Raw genomic sequence first — 13,747 nt, 5'->3', positions numbered from 1 at the left:
TGCGTTTGGTGTGTGGATAGGTTTTGTTTTGTTTTCCGCAGAGATGCTTGACTTGTGTAGGTGTAGGAAAATGTTACCCGTTTTTTTTCTTTTCGTCTTCAATGGTAAAATTTATTATTTACCACATGCCCAGGAGAGGGAGCCTCATGTTCCAGGAATGTGCACCAATGCCCTATTTTCATCTCCATTTCTCCAGGCTTCCGGGGGCAAAGTCACCAATGACTTCCTATCAAAACTAGGAATTTCTGATTTCCTGCAAAATCAGAGGCCTTTTTCAATTTTTGCTCATGCTTTCCTGTATGCACTTTCTCCTGGTTCTCCCTGCGCCTTGGACTGTTCTGGGTCTCATTCCTTTACTGCCTTCACTCTTGTCCATTCCTTTTTTTTTTTTAATTCAGGTTTATTGAAGAATACTATACAAACAATAAATTATCTTTCTAAAGTCCAGATCTTATCATCACTTCACCCCACATGTCCTGAAGCTGCAGGATACGGCCTGGACCCAGCATGCTGGCTTCCTTCAGACTCCCCCTGTCGTCCCCTGTCCTTCTCCCCTGCACGCCTCCCGACTGCCCACGAGTCCCAGAATATGCCAAGGGATCCATTTTTTGGTGTCTTTGCTGGATGTTCCTTATCAGCCGCTCACACGGGTACTTGCTGCTTTTCTGTGTGCTCTTCGGAAGGCACAGCGAGCCCTGGGAGCACACAGACCCTGGGCTCTTCAACTCAGTCTCCGGGCCTCCTACCGTTTTCAGCCCCACTTCTTGAGTATTGGCTAAACGGAGTTAAATAGCGCAAATAAAAAGTCATGTCACCACGATGAAGCCCTTAATTAAAGTTTTTTTTTTTTAAGATTTTAATTATTTATTTGACAGAGAGAGACACAGCGAGAGAGGGAACACAAGCAGGGGGAGTGGGAAAGGGAGAAGCAGGCCTCCGCGGAGCAGGGAGCCCGATGCGGGGCTCGATCCCAGGACCCCGGGATCATGACCTGAGCCGAAGGCAGACGCCTAACGACTGAGCCACCCAGGCGCCCCTTAATTAAAGTTTCTTTATTAAGCGGTGGCTCTCTTAAGGACCACTACCAAGAGGCAAAGCGAAGTAAGAGCTAGAGCTGTTGCCTTGGAAAGTCCAGCAAGGATATACGTCTGCAAGCCCGGGTCTGAAGGCGGACTTGTTTGTCAGGCTGCCTTGTGGGAGCTTCCTGCCATGTTGGAAGTAGGTATCTGCTGTCTGCCCTGATGCCCCCGACCACAGCTTCTGCGTTGAGCTAGCCTTCCCATCCCTTTCTGCCCTGTTCTTCTTAGCAATGTTTGCTGGCCCTCCTTCTTCCTCCCCAGGGGTCTCCGAAGAGTTGAAGTTTTCAATTGTTTAACTCTCCCCTTCTTCTCTCCCATTTCTTTCCCCTAACTGCATGTGCTTTGGGGATAACCAGTCATCAGGGGCCTGGTCTGGCGGTCACATGGTCTTCCCACTCAGGTCTCTCCCCACTTCCGTCCACGGGGTGCACCCCGCCTTAGCAGCTGGCCTCAAGCACCCCCAGACTTTGCCTCTGCCCCACCATCTACAGAAGTACGAATGATTTGGCAGCATTCAAGGCAATCAACGGGACTGCCTCAACTAAGCTCACAACCAAAGTTGGCATGGTGGTGCCCCAGTGCTCCGGACGCGGAGCGCTGTGATCGGCAGCTGGTCTACAGCCCCCCTCCCGGAAGTGCAAACCTCTTCTCTGTAGGGATTCTGGAGCTGCTCCTGTCAAAGCCCCTGGGGCCTCCTGCCTCCTCGCCCTCTGACACCCGCTCACCCTGCACCCTTGCAGTGGGGCACTCTTTCTTGCTGAGCATGTCTCACGCTTAGTGTCAGGGACATTGCCCCCACCCTGGAGCCAGACAGGCCTCCATTTGAATTTTTAATTTAATTTTATTTAAAAAAATTCTTTTTTAAGATTTTATTTATTTATTTGAAAGAGAGCATGAGAGAGAGAGAGAGAGAGCGAGAGAGCGTGCACAACCTGGGGGGAGGGGCAGAGGCAGAGGGAGAAGCAGGCTCTCTGCTGAGCAGGGAGCCCGATGCGGGGCTCGATCCCAGGACCCTGGGATCATGACCTGAGCTGAAGGCAGACGCTTAACTGACTGAGCCACCCAGGTGTCCCTCCATTTGAATTTTGGCTCTGCCCCATGTCAGTTTTGTGACTGGGGCGCATCTGTAAAACAGAGGTGGTTGCAGTGGCCTTGTCAGGGGATTTGTGAAGGTCAGTACTTTGCAAAGTGCTTCCCCCCATCCCGCTATGCCTTTTATCATGCAACCCATCCTCCCTGGAATCTTCTCTCTCCTCACGGCTCATAAAGTTCTAGCCATCCTTGCAGGTCCACCACCCTGGAAACGTGCTCCTCCCCTCAGACTGGATGCGGCACCCCGACCCCTTCACGGCCTCCCGTGTGCTCACCTCACAAGGCCTCTCATGTGCCCCTGCTCTGGATATCGTCTCCCTTTCCTTAGCATCCTGCCGGATCCTCCTTGCCCCCTGCCTTCACTGTCTGTGCTCCTCTTTCCCACCGACCACCCTCTCTGGCAGGGCTAGGGTCTCCACCGGCTTCCTTGTGGCACCCGGCTCCACGCCTTCCACAGAGCAGCGCCACCAGCCTTTGTCTTTGGAAGGGGACACCAATGCCACAGGTTGTCTCATAAGAAATTGAGGAAAATTGTGACAGAGAGCCATGGCTTCCATCACCTGGCTGCTTTTTATAAAGAATTTTCTAGAAATCTTTTTTTTTTTAATTTTTTTATTCTTATGTTAATCCCCATACATTTAGAAATCTTTCTATCTTATGGGATAAAGAAACAAATATCAAAGAGGTGAGAGGCTCGAGAGCCATTTTAAACACTGACATTTCCTTCAAGTCCTTTCTTGAACATTTCGTGTGTAATGTCCGTGGCTAACTGTAAGAGTAACCAGCGGAGGGCCTGCACTAAAAGGTGTGCAAGGAGGTTGGGGCGCCTGGGTGGCTCAGTCGTTAGGTGTCTGCCTTCGGCTCGGGTCGTGGTCCCAGGGTCCTGGGATCGAGCCCCGCGTCTGGCTCCCTGTTCCGCAGGAAGCCTGCCTCTGCCTCTCACACTCCCTTTGCTTGTGTTCCCTCTCTCGCTGTCTCTCTCTCTGTCAAATAAATAAATAAAATCTTTAAAAAAAAAAAAAAAGGTGTGCAAGGAGGCTTTGCTGAGTAGGTGAAACTCACCTAGCATGTAGGCCTGACACTTACGAGAGTTCTTCCTGGAGCTGGGCAGGCCTTGTTACTGTCCACACTGATGGTGTAGACTTCGTAGGTACCCAATCCAGAGGGAGGGAGGGTTTGCTCTGCAGAAGGCTCCGAGCACCTTCCCTGAGGTTTTATGTTTGGTGGCTCCGGGGTTTAATCGCGGGCTGAGCGTGCCGCGGAACAGCTAGGTCAGGGTGGCCCCACGCATGTAAGCACCTGAACGTGAGTGTCTAGGTCTTGGGGAAGAGAATATTTCAGCCTATTTCGGAGGCCTTGGGTTTATAAGCACACAGTTCTGCAAACACAAGAAGAAGACAGACTTACATGTTACTGTTACCACGCAAGATGGCTACGGACTTTCTTTCTGTGCTAAATCAGGGAGAAAATTCTGGTGGAAAGAAAACAAGCATTATAAGACCCGGTTGGTCAATTCTGAACTTCCACTGTAACAAATGGCCATGGGGAAGATGGCACAATGGAGGAAGTTAAAAATGTGTATCTAGAGAGGGCATATGCGGGTATATGCGGACCCGCTGGATGAGTTTTGTAGAGCTGGAGCCCTGGTTTGAGCAGACATGTCTTTCAAATTCTCTTATTGCAAAATAATAGTGATTCTTAAGAAGGACTTTATTTTTAAAAGATAAGAGTCATTTAAAAACATGTTTTTTAAGAAATATATACTGTGATATACCCGCTGTCTGTATACATTGTTTGGAATGTTCATCAGAGCTTCTTAAAGCATTTTTTATTTTTATCTCTTTTAAAGATTTTATTTGTTTCTTTATTTATTTGAGAGAGCGTGAGAGAAAGAGCACACAAGTGGGAGGAGGGGCAGAGGCAGAGGGAGAAGCAGACTCTGTGCTGAGCAGGGAGCCCGAAGCGGGGCTCGATCCCAGGACCCTGGGATCATGACCTGAGCGGAAGGCAGACGCTTAACCGACTGAGCCCCTTAAGGCATTTTTTAAATTGAAAATTTCATAAACTTTAAAACATTGATGAAATGTGTTCTAGTTCCTGCTACATTAGATGTGTATTTTAACAATAATAAAGAGGTTTATTAATACTCACTATGCAGTTCTGTGCCTATATATTCCGTTGTGATCGTCAGAATCCTCATATGTCATTCAGTGCTCTTTCTAAATGGTAGAGTCTTTAAATGCAGACATCTTTCCCCACTGAACACATTCTCCTGTGTCCCAGTGCTTCACAGATTAACAAAGCCAGCGAGGACCACTAGGGGTCATTCTTCTGCCTCTGTCTGGTGTACTCCAAATGCTCCCAGACACACTTGTTTGTATCCAGAGGCTTCCAGATGTCCTCTAGGAGGTACAGCCCACCGGTCCATGTGGATGGGGGTGATTGTGGACTCTCCTCCCTGGAAGGAGGGCATGAGCCCAGCAAGCTCGGGGGTAGGCTAGGGAGAGTCCATTATGCGACAGGTATATGTCCAGTAGCTATTTGTGCAAAGTCCTGGGCCAGGTGGGTGCTAAAGTGGGTGATGGTAGGACTTCAATGTAAATAAAATGAGCCTTTTTATTTTCTAAGGAGTATAACAGTGGAGAAAGTGAGGTCGATTAGCCTCTTGCTGTTGACTGAGATATTTGAAGTTGAGAGTGTGAACAGGGGAGTGGCCAAGGAGAAACAGAGAAGGGTTTGGAGTTGAGATAATTCTCAGAGGTAAAATCAGAACGACTTGGGGATGGGTTGGGGGGGCCGAGAGCAGAATCCACGATGACTTCTGGCTTTCCACTGGTGGGGGTACCGCAAGGCTGCGGGGGCAACAGCTGAGACACAAACCGCAGGTTGATGAGCAGGTTTTGGGGAAAAATGGGAGGACGTCAGAGGGAGGGGTGTGTGTGGAGGGCCAGCCCTGTGTGGAACTGGAGTCCTCACTCTGGGCAACGGGCTGTCGTGACGGACCCCGGTGCTCTGGTCCCTGCCAGCATCCCTTCCCTGTGACTCAGCCACTCTGTGCCTATGTCTGCGGCATCGGCTCTGTCCTGTCAGCGCCGACTGGTTCTTTGTGTAGCTCAGCTTCAGCCTCTAATGCTGGACACCCTTGATGGGTGGGTCTATGAGTTGTCTGTTGTTGCACAGAGTGGCTTGGAAAACATTCATTTATGATCTCACCAATCCTGTGAGTTAGGGCATGGGCGCAGCTTAGCTGGGGCCTCTGCTCAGGATGTCACAGGCTGTGGTCCAGGGGCCAGCTGGGCTGCGTTTTCATCTGGAGGCTCAACAGCGGAAGACTTCACCTCTGATCTCCTGAAGGTCATTGGCAGAACTCGTTTTCTTGAGGCCGTAGAAGTGAGTTTCATTTCCTCGTTGGCTATTGGCCAGAGGCTGCCCTCGGTTCCTCGGGCCTCCTGTGGTTCCCTGCCATGTGGCCCCCTCCATCGGCATTCACAAACCTGACGGCTAGCTTCTTCAAGGCCAGCAAGCCTAGAATCACAATGTCAGGTCATCACAGGGGTGACAGCCCATCCCAGTGGCCATACTGTGTTGGGTAGAAGAAAGTCACAGCACCTGTCTACACTTGAGGGCAGGTGTGAGCAGCAGGAGGTGGGGATCCTGGGGGCACCTCAGGCTTCACAACCACAGTGGGCTAGTCACCCCCAGTGCAGAGCAGACCTCACAGGCCAGCCGGGCTTCCTCTGGGCCAGTTCTCCACCCACCTGCTGTGGCCAGGAGTGGGCAAGTTTACCCAGCTTAGAGCCTGGTATCTTCTACATGCTAACTGCCTCTGGTCTTGCTCCAGAGCCTCACTGACACTGCAGACTTAGGCATCATAGCTGTAGCCTGAGACCCAGAGAAGGGCAGGAACTCGCTTGAGCTCACATAGCAGCAAAAATCGTAATAGTAAAATCTGTAAACTACTCATAATATTCACTTCCTCTAGTTAAGTAGGTACTTTGGATCATTTGTTTCATGATTTATTTTATATATTTTTTTTAAAGATTTTTTTTTTTTTTTTATTTGAGAGAGAGAGTATGAGCAGGGGGAGGGGCAGAGGGAGAAGCAGACTACCCGCTGAGCAGGGAGCCTGATGCGGGACTCGATCCCAGGACTCCGGGATCATGACCTGAGCTGAAGGCAGACGCTTAACCAACTGAGCCACCAGAAGCCCCCATTTCATGATTTAAATTGACATTCTTTGGATGCTCTTTAAGCTTTTCTCATGTTCCATCTCCTCAGAATTGGAAATAGCACACTTCAATGACTTTTCTATACTGGTTTTAACACTTATATTAAATCCATTTTCAGTAGCTTGCTCTTAAATAGCCAGCATTCCGTTTTCTGAAGCTACAGTTTTGACACATATAGGTAATAATAGTTTGATAAGAATAGTGAACATTCTGGGACGCCTGGGTGGCTCAGTCAGTTAAACGTCTGCCTTGGGCTCAGATCATGATCCCAGGGTCCTGGGATTGAGCCCTGCATTGGGCTCCCTGCTTTTGTGGAAGTCTGCTTTCTTCCTTTGCCCCTCCCCCTGCTCATGCTCTCTCTCTTAAATAAATAAATAAAATCTTAAAAAAAAAGAATAATGAACATGTCGCATATGAGAACTTTGTCTCTCTAATTTAAAGGGAAGAAATCCTTTATTTTTTGTTCTTCAATTTCCTCATCTGGAAACTGGGGGAGGCAGTCAGCCTGTTTGTAAGGCTCTGAACCCGAGGACTGCCCGTCTCCCAGGCTTGTGGTCAGGATCAAAGGACCAAAGCCTGAGAAGGCGCTGGCCGCTCAAAGAAACCCCGGCAGCAATCACACCACAAAGAGCTTCATTGTGTTGCTGCAGCTACTTTAAGTCGTTTCTTCTCGGGTATCCTGGACTTATTTGTTTATAATGCTTCAGTTTGTATGACTTCTCAGAAGCTTAGTCCATAAAGTGAGGTCCAAACAATTCCATAAACCCAGCACAGAAGTCTAACTAGAGCATTAAAATGTATCATCGCAAATTTGGGGGCTTTGCGTTCCCGACTGCACACTGAGTTGAGCATCTGTGTCCCTTTTCTCTCCTCCTGCGTGTCTTTGACTTGTTGCTACTGTTTTGACCAAACTGTACTGGGTATTTTTAGACAAGTGCCAGGAAGGAAGTTGGTACCAACCTGTCAGCATTCATTTGGGATGCTGGACCTCAAGAAATCTTGCATGAAATACTAGTTCTCACAAGGGCTAACTGGCTTTTTAGCAAAGAAGGGTTCTGTAACCAAATATGTTCACAAAGCACCGCCCATTAGCTTCCACCTTTTGGAGGTTCCAAGTCCTTATGAGTACATTTCTTTTTGAATCCAGCACTTTCTGGATTTATTTAGATGGGAGGCACTGTTGTTGTTGTTGTTGTTGTTTTTTAATTAAAAAAGCTAAAACAAAACACTTTCAGTACTATCCAAGAGATCAGATCTGTAGTTTGGCAAATGCTATCCATGTGCCCAGAAATGCTTTCTCTTGCAGGCTTTACCTTAGCTCCGGAAGAGCCTGGAGCTAAATGCTCCCGCCCAGGGCCAGTAATCTGATGCCTTTAAAATTCCACTGCTTTAAAAAAATATATATGTTCCTTTTAATAAACTTCTCAGTCCTCACACTTCCATGGTTTGTGTGGAACTTAACAACCAGCTTTCCTGGTTTGTGATTGATTTGCCATACACGGAGTCAGGGATTCCCAAACTGGAGGCTGTTTTGAGGTCAGCTAGCCGTTCCTGCCGACAGCTGCAGACAGAAGCCCCACAGCCGTTCTGCGATGGCCCCACTGGAGTACCTCGCCGCCTCCTGGCCTGTGTACCCGGCCCGGGTCCTGGGCCGTGGGGTGTTCTCAGCACTGCTTACCTTGTGGACTTGGCCGCTACAGACATATGCCCCTCGCCATGATTCATTTTTTAAAGGTTACCTAAGAAATAAATTTGACTGGGGCGCCTGGGTGGCTCAGTCGTTAAGCGTCTGCTTTCAGCTCAGGTCATGATCCCAGGGTCCTGGGATCGAGCCTCACCGGGGAGGCTGCTTCTCCCTCTCCCACTCCCTCTGCTTGTGCTCTCTCGCTCTCTGTCAAATAAATAAATAAAAAAAAAAAGAAATGAGTTTGATCAAAGAGATGGTATGTTAAAAAGCATCAAATAACCTAAGTTTGCAAGACGACTTGTCTTGCACCAGCCACTGCCTTATGCCCCCCTTTTCAGCTTATCAGTCTGTTTTCTGATAATAAGTAACAAAATAATAGTATATGCTGGAGGCATGTTTTATCTTTTTAGGGTGCTTTCACAATCGTTGGGTTGTTGGGTCCTCCCAGCAGCCCTACTCGCGGGCCAGGCCGTGGTCAGCCGCGTTTCTTGGTACTTGGGATCATGGCCACAGTGACCCCGGGGGGAGCCAGACAGCACTTTAGTGGCAGTCGGGGCTGGGACGCCTCCTGAGACTCCCAGAGCGCAGGGACCAGCCGGCAGGGGCAGGTCTGAAGCGGCTCCTCTACATCCCCTCCTGGGTTCCTCAGATACAGTGAGGGATGGAGTCCTTTCCGACCCCATCGGGGGGTCTTCCTCCGGAATAAAACTTTCGGCTGCTTCTCATAGGAGGGCCCTCTCCCTCCCGTGTGTATTTTTGTGCACAGAAGACGGACCCTTCCCTGCGTCCTGAGCCGCGCCAAGGCCCAAGCCGCCCGCTTTGGTTAGCAGTTAGCGCCGCCTAGTGGCCACGGAAAAGTCCATTTTACCAAGAAAACACCGCGGGGCTGCTCTTTGCCCGCTTTTCCGTGGAGGGTAGCATCTGATAACACCCCGAATGTAAACTGATTCCGTGAGGAGAGCGCTTGCCTGAATCACTCCCTTGAAAAAGGTCCAAATGCAGTTGTTTGGTTTAATGACCTGCATTATTATAGGCTTTGGATTTTGTGTGTGTGCCAAGAAAAAGGGTGAACAATACACAAACTCTTAAGGGCAATGTTCCTTCAGAGAGCTGAGCAGACAACATAAGCCCCACTGTTTGCAAGGGCCGGTGGTTTCAGTCACATTTTTATGGCATTAATCAATTTGTATTGTAATTTATAGCAATACTCTTCCCACACTGAGTTTTGTTGACTGAGAAAGGATTTGGAACGGAAAGGGAAGCCCTCACCCCTCAGCGGAGTCTTCCTCCTCGGGGAAATGGCAGGAGTGCTGTAAGGGGGCCCGATGGGCAGGAATGTGTGCCCTCCCGCCTGTCCCCAGAGGGCACCCAGACCTTGAGTTTAAGAAACACCCCAGCCCTGCTTCGGTAGCTGCTGCGGCGTGCCCCGGTGGCCGTGCTCACATAGGATGGCCTTTCCTTCAAGGATGGCTTCTCCTAGCCCAAACAAGCTGACCTCAGAGGTCTGGGGCGGCGGACACATTACCCCTGTGTGCAGGCACTTGACCATGACCTATGAGCTAGACCCAACGGTTGTTTTCGTACCTTCTGCTCAGTGGGTGGGAGGTCACGGGAAACCATCTTGCAGTAAGTGCATTTTGTCCTTGTACCATAGTAGAGCCCCGTGGGCGTGCCTTCTTGAGGATGCGCGTGGCTGCCCCTGACCGTGATGGCTGGGCAGTGGGCCCACCTTCCTGGCCCCCCCGCCCAGCCTGGCCTTGGGAAGTTGAGCAGCTAGCAGGCAGAGGAAACCCGCTTGCACACAGCGACGCTGTGACCATATGCTGTTTTAAATTTCAAAGCAGACTTTTAATAGCAGTCTTGTTACCTAGCTAAAAGTAGCTGTACGCTTCTTGCCTTATACTTTCACACCTCTTCTCCCTTGCTCCCCAACCACTCCTTCTGTGCGCCCTAAATGACAGATCCTCGCTGGGTCTGAGCATTGAAAGACATCCTTTGGTTTCCCCCATTCATTAATAGAGTTGTTTATGTCAGCCGGATCACCTGCCCCAGCCTTTGGTCTCCCCCCCCCACCCCGCCCTCCTCCCCCTCAATCATCCCCGGCCCTCCTCTATCCCCACCTGTATGCAGTGGTTCCCTGGACGGGCTCCAAAGCACTTTCTTTCATCCCTTGATTGGGGTTTTATTTTTAAGAAGAAAGCCAAGCACATTTTTAACAGCCACGACCAGATGGAGCGAGCTCTTCTGAGACAACGTAAAGGTAATAAAACAGAGCAAGCTGGTGTGGCCAACCTAATGAAGGATCCTGGGGCTTCGTGCCAGCCCTCACTAACCTTGGAGAATACCTAGGTTGTGTAGGAGGCAAATAACCCAGGGCAGTGTTTTCCTAACTTTTTCTGTCCTTAAACAACTGACCCGAGTCTGCGCCTTTCCTTATCCTCAAGCCTTTTCCAGCTCTGTCTTGAACGCTCTTCGCTCCTCATGCTTCATGGTAATTCTTACTTCTTGGTATCCCTCGTCGTTGGTACCCACTGTCTGTCCCCATACCCCCCGCAAAGGCACACGTCGTAACACAGCTGGTTTCTCCATCGTGAAGTCATTTCTTTTGAACCATAATCTTTTCCTTCCGGTCCTCCAGCCCAGCTTCTGGAATGGGCCCTCACTCCCTGTCTGTCTGTCTGTCTGTCTGTCTCCCCCATCCCCTCTCTCCTGCTAGCTTAGAGCAGACTCTGGCCTGAGAGCCGTGGGATCAGGGCTGGCCCTCAGGATGGATGGCGAGGGCATCCTCACTCTTCCCCTGCCCTGGCCCTGCTGACCAGTCCCGAATCATGCTGGACTTCCTTTTTTTTTTTTTTTTTTTAAGATTTTATTTATTTTTTTGACAGAGAGAGACACAGCGAGAGAGGGAGCACAAGCAGGGGGAGTGGGAGAGGGAGAAGCAGGCTTTCTGCTGAGCAGGGAGCCCAATGCGGGGCTCGATCCCAGGACCCCGGGATCATGACCTGAGCCGAAGGCAGACGCTTAACGTCTGAGCCACCCAGGCACCCCCCATGCTGGGTTTCCTTGTCGTCTCTCAAGTGTGTCCCTGTTGGGTGGCCTCCACTGCCCCCTGGTCCTGGCTTACACGGCTTCACCGTGGTCACTGCCTTGGCCTTTGCACTGATGCCACGCTGCACTCCCTCAAGCGCAGGCCCGGTCAGGCCACTCTTCCGGTTGGTGATCTTCAAAGATGGACGAGCACCCATGTGTGCACAGCCCCCCAGCCTGCAGCCCAGGGCTGGGCAGAGTCCGTGGCCCCTGCTCCAGCAGCAGGAGGTAGGTGCATGGTCTGTGTCCCGGGCATCACCCACGTGGCATCAATCTCGGAGTCCCTGGCAGGGAAAGTGGGCTAGCTTCAGCGTCCCGCCTCGCCGTGGGCCGTTGCATGAGCAGGTGCCCTTCCGCGGGGGTGTGGGCGCTGCGCTCCATGGAGCCGGCCTTCAGCCGAAGCGTGCTCCTCCTCGCCCGCCGTATACTTCACCCCAACGCCGCTTCTCTTTTCCCCAGAGGGAACCGGACCCTAAATGCCCCGCCGTGGCCTTATCACCGTGTAAGGCGACCATTAGTTAGCTCAAGTTCATTCTCCACCAGAGTCCCTGTCGGCTCGCCTGCTTGCTCAGTGTGACTTAACGGAAGGGAACCCGAGTGAGCGCAGGGATGTGAGGGGAGAGCGATGGGAACTTTCCAGTGCTGGAGGCCCCGTGCGCCCTTCAATCCTCACGACACTGGCTGTGCTGTCACCATTTCAGACGTGGGGCAACTGGGACCCTGAGAGGTGGGACAATTTGCTTGAGTTCACGAAGCTGTCACATGGTGGAGCCGGGCCTGGCCCCCTCTGCCCCACGCCTTCTCTGGAACATTCTGCAGAAAGTGGACAAAATGGAAGAGGTGAGGGAGGGGTGGCCTAACCGCCAAGGTTGGGGAGCTGGGCCTGTCAGGAGGGGCGGGGGGAGCTGCTGTCAGTTTAGGGGATTGTGGCTGGAGGGGGGGAGGAACGTCTCGTGGGGGCTTGGAGGGGCTTGGAGGGGGACTGACGTGAGGTGAGGGAGGAGAAGGGGGTGTCGGAGGCTTCGACTTGGGGGACTGGGTGGATGGTTCCCTCACCAGGACAGGGGAACGGGAGACTTGTCCCGCCTGCGGGGAGGCTGTGGACTCAGCAGGTTTGCTGGAGGTGCGGAGACCATGGGGTCCTGATGGGGTGGTCAGATGGCAGAGGCTCTGCAGCCATGGAATCTGGGTCCTGGGTCCATTGTCTCTCCTCTGCTATCTCCCCACCTTTCAGCCCATGTCCCTGGCCTGAGACGGGGGGGGGGGCTCGGTGCCAAGCCCCAGTCTTGGCACCTGCCCTCCACTCCGCCCTGGAGGAGCTTGTTCTTGTTGTGCTTAAAAGTAGGCTGAGAAATCAGTGCAAAGATGGGACACTTTGTTTTCACATCTAATGAGAGGGGTGTGTGGACTGGCCAAACAAGGGCTGAGTTTTATTTCTCGTGGAAGTGCAGAGACGGGATGTCAGCAGGTAGGCAGGGCACATGGGTGGGGGAGGGGGGAGCACTGGTTTCCCCAAGTGGCAGGAGCCAATTCCCCGAGTGTGACCCTGGCTGTGCGGCCCCTCCCGCCCCTGCCCAGCCCTGTGGGGAGGCTCCCCGCCCTCTCACGGCCGCTCCCTTTGTGCCCCTTGAAGCCGGAGAATCGTCCCCTCATGTCTGCGCGCTGGTGACAGGGCACAGCGGGGCGTGTGGTCGGGTTAGAGTTGGCAGGAGGGATGGAGCGGGTTCAGACAGATAAGAGCAGTGCCTGGGACTTGGTTTGGGTCTCCAAAGCCACCGTGGGGATGCCCGGAGCCCTGACACTTGAAGCACTTCACACGCACTGTCATCTCGCTGGGCTCCCGTCACTGATTCCAAGTGATAGACAAGGACACCGAACCACAGACAAGTAAGTCTCCTAGACTTACAGACACGGCGACCGCACAGCCAGCTGGCCCTGTCTCCTCCAGCAGGTGGCCGCCTGGGGGACAGGAGCTTGGCCTGGCGTGGTGTCCAGCTCCCGCTGGGGGCTGAGTGAACGTTACCAGCTGTGGCAAGGTCGTCAGGACCAGAACCACCTCCCGCCATTTGTGTCTATCGCCGTGAAGAAGAGGCATCCGGGTTCCACATCGTTGGCCTGCTTCTGACAGACCCACGGAGGTCAGCGCCGTCCAGGGGGAAGGGTTAGGCTTTGGGGCAAATCGGGAATGAATGCACTTCTGTTCTCTGACCACATGTGTTGGAGGCAAATAGACACCTCACTCTGCTCCTGTAAACACACCTTGTGCAGGTAGATGCTTGTCGGCTCACCTCTCGCATGGGAGAGATGACCTTCTCATGTCCTGGCATCGCTGGCTCTTTGCTGCTCAAAGGACACTGCAACCTTGAACCAGCTCCCTGTGTTCCTTCCAGCGGGGATGAAATGAGCCTTCAGCGGAGCCTGGCAAGGCCCCTGGGAAGGCAGCTCGCCGTTGAGCAACACCCAGACACAGTCTCCCATTCATTTCCAGATGCCTCTGGGTGTTGATCGTTTTCTTCCTCCCTTCCCATAGCTACAGATTTTGCAAGATCCATTCAACACGTGTCCGTGAATCC

The sequence above is a fragment of the Mirounga angustirostris genome, unplaced genomic scaffold (genome assembly GCF_029215605.1).
Source record: "Mirounga angustirostris isolate CCGP_5_RB_7025 unplaced genomic scaffold, mMirAng1.0.hap1 SCAF_3, whole genome shotgun sequence".
Classification (NCBI taxonomy): Eukaryota; Metazoa; Chordata; class Mammalia; order Carnivora; family Phocidae; genus Mirounga; species Mirounga angustirostris.
This window is presented reverse-complemented; position numbering follows the sequence as displayed.